Here is an 8,674-nt window from a genome sequence, read left to right on the forward strand (position 1 = left end):
GGGGGGGGACTCCGTGACCGCGCAGCAATCCGTGCTGTATCGTGCACAATGGCCGCGCGGTCACGGATCGTCCAAGTGTGAACCTGGCCTAATACGATGTCAATGACCTAGGGGTTCTATGAAGAGGGACTGTTGAAGGTAGACAAAAACATTGATGAGTTGATCATTCAGTTTTCAAAGAATTAAATGGGAACCAAAGTAGAGAAACAAAGATAAAAAGATATAAAATAACATTTATTATGGAAATATAAACAAGAAATAAAATAATATCTATAGGGATAGAACAGCTTCTCAATCTGACAAAAGCATACACTTGGGGAGGGGTCTCTTTATAAACCGGTCCCCCTGTGGATTTCTGTGAACGTTCATTATGTTGCGCATAGAGGCAAAAACGAACAATCTTAGTATACTTCCTTTTCAGGCCAAATGTAGTTTAATTTATTGGCCACTAGATGGAGCTGAGGAGCATAAGAAATAACTATGAACGTCTTATGCTCCCCGGCTCCCTCTAGAGGCCACAATACGAAATTACATTACATAGCAAAGGACGTTTGGTTCTGCCTCTGTACTCGCAGAACGAACGTTCGCAGGGTGAATGGCTCTGCGAATTGTTTATAAGTAGACCCCGTGGGATTTATGGGATTAAACACTTTCCTCCCCAGTAATGCAATTGGATAACATGTCGGATATCACGTCACAGTCCTCTTCTTTCTCTACTTTGCAGCAACAGGATGACAAACGTACGGTCTTATGTGGTGACAGATCTGATCACCGTGTACGGTAAAGGAAATGGTTCACATAACACCTCGGCAACCAAAGAAAAGAAAATAATTATGACCAAAAAGGGACCATGTGTGAGGCTGTGGCCGGCTGCACTACTGCACATGCGCGTGGTCCCGTCTTCCAGAATCCTTAGGAAAACACGCGCTAGTGTGCATGTGCGCGCAACGTAGCGTACGTGCAAAAAGATGCTGATGATGGGGCACAGGATGTGACAATCTTCCCTTGATGGATGGACCCATATAATCCAGTACATTGCATTCCTGTTACTCTGCCCTACCGGTTGCTCCTTGTGTATTGACCCGGCTTTCCTCTGACCTTACCTTAATGCTGCCTGCCCCTGACCTCTACTTAGTCCTGGATTCTGCCTCTGTCTTCTGCTACTCTACCTCGCTGCCTGCCCCGGGTGACCTTGGACTTGTCTGACCTGCTCCTGGATTCTGCATCTGGACTTTCACCTTGTGTATTGACCCGGATTGCCTCTGACCTTACCTGATTACTGCCTGCCCCTGACCTCTGCTTAGTCCTCGATTCTGCCTCTGTCTTCTGCTACTCTACCTCGCTGCCTGCCCCGGGTGACCTTGGACTTGTCTGACCTGCTCCTGGATTCTGCATCTGGACTTTCACCTTGTGTATTGACCCGGATTGCCTCTGACCTTACCTGATTGCTGCCTGCCCCTGACCTCTGTCTTCTGCTACTCTACCTCGCTGCCTGCCCCGGGTGACCTTGGACTTGTCTGACCTGCTCCTGGATTCTGCATCTGGCCTTTCACCTTGTGTATTGACCCGGATTGCCTCTGACCTTACCTGATTGCTGCCTGCCCCTGACCTCTGCCTGCCCCTGACCTCTGCCTTCTGCTACTGTACCTCGCTGCCTGCCCGGTGTGACTTCAGACTTGTCTGACCTGCTCCTGGATCCTGCAACTGGACTGTCACCTTGTGTATTGATCCAAATTGCCTCTGACCTTACCTGATTACTGCCTGCCTCTGACCTCTACTTAGTCCTGGATTCTGCCTCTGTCTCCTGTTACTCTACCTCGCTGCTCGCCCGGTGTGACCTTGGACTTGTCTGACCTGCTCCTGTATCCTGCATCTGGACTATCACCGGGCACGGTGTCTGCACACCTTTTGGCACTCGTGCAACTCTTCTGTCCTCCCACTCCCTGTTTTGGCTCTCCGTGGGTGCGGGACAAGAGGCGCTAGGGAGGCCTCCTCAGCTATTCGGTCTTCTACCAGGTACGTGATACCATGAGTGGAAATCAAATAACGGGAAAAATGCAGCAGTAGCTGGTGAAAGACAGAACTGTGCGAATTTGCCAACTGGCCATGTGGAGCCAGAAGCCATTGCCAAACCACCTCTTCTTTCTAAACACCAAGGACACTAAAAAGGTACAACGTCACATAATATAACGCACAACCTTTCAAAAAATAAGGTGGAATGGACCAGTGTGTGATGAAAAATATTTTTTAAAAATCACATTGATTGTTACCAATCTTTCACCCATTTTTCTAAAGAAATCTTATACCGAAATGGGCTGAAAGTTGTGTGAATCTTCAGTGAAAACATTGACATACGGTATACACAGCGCTTGCTGGTCTTTTTTTCTTGCTAACCGGCTCCACCTGCTGGACACTGTGGAACTGCTGTGATACCCCAGGAACGCTGTTTGGTCTTCCAAGCCGACAGTAGAGTTGTCAGAACTGCTACAACAACGTCCCTCAGCACCGAGACGCATGACTTCCATCCAATATGCTGTATATGGAAAGGACCGAGTAATTCTATAACAAAGATAAATGCATATGTAAGAAACGGGGTATTTATGTCTTTAGGTGACTCTAACCGCTGTGATTGGGGGACCGTTGAGGGTGAGTGGCCCGACTCTAGATTGGCCCCCCCCCCCCCCCCCCCCTTGGGTTTTTTTTTTTTATTGCCGTTTGTGTCTCCATTGCGTAGATCCATCCTCTCCATCTGCCTTGGTGACCATTGGTGACTGGAGCTGAAAGTGAGGGGAGAGCCAACGTTTTATATTGTCACTACAACAGGAAGTAGGGATGGACTTCAGGTTTGTGGCCATCATACAATCACAGTGAAACCTGCCTGTTCGAGGTTCACAGATCTGGTTTTTCGGTATCGAGTATGAGTACAGATACTTTGCTTTCGGTACTCGTCAATACCGGTACTTCCGCTGGCATGGAGTCGGCTTCCCAGGCAATCTGATTGTCCGAGAAGCTGGCTTCATGTTGCCTAACTGGCTTGATTGTGCGTGGCAGGGAAACCGGCTTCCCAGCCAAATCAGAATTGAGCCGGTTTCACGGCCAATCACTAAGCCGGAAGGTAAGTATTGACCTGCCTCCCGGTTTCCTGATTGACTGGGAAGCAGGCTTTTCCAGCCAATCAGCATCAAGCTGGCTGTTCGGCCAGCTTGATGCTGATTGGCCGGGAAGCCAATTCCCCGGCCAGCCAGCATGGAGCCGGCTTCTCTGTCAATCAGGAAGCCGGGTCATTACTCGCCGCCCAGCTTCCTGATCGCACTGGAAACTGGATCCATGTTCCCCTACGGCACTGAACCTTCCATGAAGTGTGGGTGATATCATCATGGCTTACTGCTGCCTCCTGGGATGGCTAGGCACTCCAGATCCTGCACTCCAACCCATTGCAGGGGCATATCCTAATGGGATTTGGGACATGGTGATATCACCCGTGCCTCCTGGAAGCATCAGAAGCTGAGGCCAAGGTAACAGCTTTATTTGTAATTCACCATTGCAGACAATTTGACTTTGGGGGGCTTCCAATAGGGCATATGGAGGCTTTAAATGGTGACAACAGTTAATTATGCCTGGGCAACGTGCATCAGCCCAGAAGCTTATTGTTTCCTTTGGAAGCTGGAGCTGGGATTGTGGGAGATGGGACAGAGAGTTGTCACCCCAAAACACAAAGTGCCCCAATGGGAACCTTGATGTAGTTTGGGGGTCAACGGCACTGCTAAACTGAGGGCACATTTGAGCCAGTATTTGCAAAGCCACATTGGGAGGACTCCATGGAGACATGAGACGTATCCTGACGATGGCTTTGTATTTGCAGGCCATTCATACACATTGCAGCACCCGACGTACTACTGTGCACTGGGCTGCTTTGTCGAGAGTGCATGGTTGGTCCTGAAACATTGGCCAAGCACCCTTGTTGTCCCAGCTACAGGTGAAATGTATGAGCTGTAACAAACTATATCATTCTGTCCGGCCTCTTTTGTGACCGACAAACCTCTGCCAGACATCACAGCCAGAAGGTTGACACAACTTTGTCTGTAAGAGTTATGGAATCCTGCATCCAGTCTGCTGATTTGACTTTGAAAAGGAGCAGCAACTCAAGAGGCCCATGGACTCCTGTAATGGCATGTGCATGCACCAAAGCCTGATTGGCTACTAGAGCTGTTCCTCCCTCTCACAGTCTGCTGTGAGGGGATGGGAGGAGGGTTAGGCTTACAGTTGATCGACACGTTTAGGAGGAACATTGTATTTCACAGATGCTGCGGGTGGATCTTTTGCTCTTTACACCAAAAATGTAAGGAAAGGGATCCCTGTAATATTCACCGGTTCAGTGGTGTGCTCCGGAGAATCTGGAGAATAAAATAGTTTGCGTCAAATTAATTGAATATAATGCGACCGGGTTTTAATTATTTACAGTTTGTAAATGCAAAATTGTGCAAGTGAGTCAAAACCCCACGCAGGCCAACAATAGACAACCCCACACTGGCCAACACTACACCAACTCCAAACGGGCCAACCAAAAATGGATCAACTTCATACTGGCCAACAACAGACCAACTTCATATCAGTAAACGTGATATGTTTACTGCATAAGATTAGTCCATTGACCTGTATAGAAATAGTGTAATTTAGCCTGCATAGGATGGGTTGACTTGGTGCAGTGTTGGCCGGTATGAAGTTGACCAACTTTATACCGGCCAACACTGCACCAAGTCAACCCATCCTATGCAGGCTAAATTACACTATTTCTATACAGGCCAATGGACTAATCTTATGCAGGCCACCAGTCAACCAGCCCTATGCAGGTCAACAATGAACTAACCCCAAACAGACAATTAGACCAACACTATACAGGCCATCAATGAACCAACCACATGCAGGCCAACGATCGGTCAACTTTACATAAGCCAGCAGTGTACCAACTTTAAGCAGTCCAAAACTACACCAACCCCACACAGGCTAACAATAGACCAACTTCATACAGGCTAAAACTGCACAAACCCAACACAGGCCAACAATAATCAACCCCCTTCAGGCCAACAATGGACAACCCCATGAAGGTCAACAATGGACATCCCTATACAGGCTAGCACTACACAAACTCCAAAAAAGGCAAAAAATTGATCACCCTTATACATGCCAACAATGGACCAACCCCAATAGGTCAACAATGGACCAATGCTATGCAGGCTAAACTACACCAACCCCACACAGGCTAACAATAGACCAACTTCATACAGGCCAACACTGCACCAAGTCAACGCAGGCCAACAATGAACAACCCCATGAAGGTCAACAATGGACAACCCTACACAGGCTAACACTACACAAACTCCAAAAAAGGCTCAAAACTCCAAATACATGCCAACAATGGACCAACCCCATGAGGCCAACAATGGACTAATGCTATGCAGGCTAAACTACACAAACCCCCATACATGTCATTAGAACAACCCTATACAGGCCAACAATTAACTAACCCTATTCAGGCTAATGGACCAGCCCTATACAGGCCATTAATGGACCAACCGCATTAGGCCAACAATGGACCAAGGCTATGCAGGCTAAACTACACAAACCCCATACATGTCATTGGAACAACCCTATATAGGCCAACAATTAACTAACCCTATTCAGGTTAATGGACCAGCCCTATATAGGCCATTAATGGACCAGCCCCATTAGACCAACAATGGACCAAGGCTATGCAGGCTAAACTACACAAACCCCATACATATCATTGGAACAACCCTATACAGGGCAACAGATAACTAACCCTATATAGGCTAATGGACCAGCCCTATACAGGCCATTAATGAACCAACCCCATAAAGGCCAACAATGAACCAACCCTACAGGAGCCAATACTGGACCAACTAGAAACAGGCCAACAGTACACAAACCCTACAGCAGTTGTGTTAGATAATCATGTAACATAAACATAGAATTATTCATATGCAGATGTTGTAACTGACCTTCCTCTGAGACGTCCAAGACATTATAAAAGCTGTTTTCTTTCCACACGGGACCATCGTTACGCTCTACAGGAACAGAATGTGCATTATTTGTGGGGCTTGGGTATTCTACACACAATTTTATATCCTTTATCTTCAATCACTCTCTCTAAAAAGATGAAAGCCAAGATGCAGTCACCTGAAAGAAACCAACAAACTAAATCCTACAAAACCACATGGGCGGGTATGCAGGGGCTATAGCTCTTTATTTGGACCTGCCCCATATGGACTCCACATATCCAGCTGGAAGACCTACCTTGTCAAAGCCTAAAAAGGTATCTGTATTGATTTTTTTGTTTTGCATAGAGCAGGGAATGGTTAGAACCTCGGTCTGTGTCCCATTGGGGAGATTTTCCTTCACTTTCTGTCCCCCCAAAAAACACAACAAGAAGCAAGAAGGAAACCCTTCATAGTTAGAGGAATTACCCTCTTAGCTAGTTGACTACAGAACAGGTGGGGAGATTTTCCCTTACATCCTGTTCTGGATCCAGCCATGAAATTTTGGATTTCCCCATCACCATCACCTCCTGTCCCATTAACAATGATCTCTAGGGCAAGAAGAGAGAGTGAATCTCCCCAACCATACAAACCCCAACAAGAGTTCTAACCAGTGGTGTAACAATCACCATAGCGACCCAGGCGGCCACTATGGGGCCTAGGGCCCAGGGGGTCCCGGGCCTGGACATTCCTGATGCCCTGCGGGCCGCCTGGGTCGCTATGACATCTCACGCTGCTGGCTGTGAAGAGGAACGCGCCGCTGTTAGATCACTGGCAGTGATCTGTGCAGCGGCGCGTTCCTCTCCACAACCGCTGCTGAGTCAGTGAGAGCCAGCAGCAGCGGTGACGCAGGCTGGAACAGGCAGTGGAGGAGGAGGCGGGGGCCCGGGGGTTGGCAACAGAGGAGGAGGTGTGGCCTGGTGACAGGGGAGGAGGCGGGGCTCATTACAGACGGTGGAGGAAGAGGAGGCGGACAGGTAAGGAGTGTGACCAGCACACCTGAGGGTGACCCTGCAGAGCCCACCTTAGAGAGTCTATGGTGGGTTCTGCAGGGTTACACCCTCAGGTGGGCTTTGTGGGATCTCAATTGGGATCTGCAAGGGGTTCAACTAGAGATCAAAGGGGCCCCATACAAAATTTTGCTATGGGGCCCTGGTGTTTCTAGTTACGCCCCTGGTTCCAACCCTACCATGTCAAAAACTAAAAAAACATAATAAAACTTAAACGTCATGTTTAACTTCAAAATGCTGCTGGTTCTGATCATAAGCAGGGCCGGATTAGGACCCAGGCGGCCGCTATGGGGCCCGGGGCACAGTGGGGCCCGGCCTGATGCCGTTCTATGGGATCCTCTGCTGTTGGCTTTCACTGGCGACTGAAGACGAACACGCCGCTGTTCAGATCACTGACAGTAATCTGTGCAGTGGTGCGTTCCTCCCCACAGAGTCATGGGCTCTGCAAGGGGTATAACTAGAAATCACAGGGCCCCCATACAAAATTTTGCTATGGGGCCCTGTGATTTCTAGTTACGCCCCTGGTAGGGACCGTATTAATCCTAATGCCAGTAGCTGGTTCTTGAAAAAAACTTGATCACTGACCTGTTCTTTGTTCATTTTGGCTTTCAGAAGCACACGATGAAGGCGTTCTCTGACGACCATTAACCAAACAGACAACCATCAGAATGACCGACATAAAGAAGACAGGAAGGACCACAGCAAGTAAGAATTTGTATCTACCTGTAAGAAGACATCTTATCATTAGCTGTAATCCAGACCAAGAGACAATACACATCATAAAAACACAATTGTCTGTTGTCTATACATCCCTATACTACTCATTTACATTTGGTGGCATTGGGCGTGTAGCACCCCCCCGACCCCCAAAAGGCTTATGGTGAACCCCAGAGGCAGGGAGGGCTGCCATATCACTCTCAGGGATGGATCCTTAGCCGGGTTGTGGGATGTGAACGGTAAATTGGTCACTTTAAATACTTTTACAATGTTTTAATGTAGATCATCCAAAATTGGGATAGAGGGTAGAGGGCTACAGATATCCATGGATAAAAATAGACTTCATACTCAGCAATCCCTTCCAGCTTCCACGGTGCTTTAGTTGAGCATTGGAGGACACTGTGTAACGGAACCACAGCTGAATAAAGGATATTCCCCGGGAGAGACGCCAGACTTGTACCTGAGGTCCATGCCATCCTGGCCTTCCTGGTACCTCTAGCAGTCATAGTGCTCCTCTTCCAAGACAGTTCTGCACCCCACCTCTGCAGACGTCAGGCCTAGTTTGCTTCTCCAACTATGTACATCCTACCCCCAGGCTAGGCCCTGAGGATATGGCAATTCCCGAGTATTTATGCACTTCCCCAGGATGCACCACTGGCCATGAAACTCCTAGTGATTGGATGGTGAGACATATACTGTACACTCCCAATGTTCTCCCATTGGTTACCCCACTCTGTGGCAGGATCACACTCCACTACAGATAGGTAGAACATCTAGGAATTACCAAATGATCACAGACTACAAAATCAGTCGGACTGATTACAGTTCCAGCAAACACTAAATTTAAAGAGTCACTCCACTTTGGGTGAAGGGGCTACAGGTGCATTCAGT

The sequence above is a fragment of the Nanorana parkeri genome, unplaced genomic scaffold (genome assembly GCF_000935625.1).
Source record: "Nanorana parkeri isolate BGI_ZX_2015 unplaced genomic scaffold, ASM93562v1 scaffold125, whole genome shotgun sequence".
NCBI lineage: Eukaryota > Metazoa > Chordata > Amphibia > Anura > Dicroglossidae > Nanorana > Nanorana parkeri.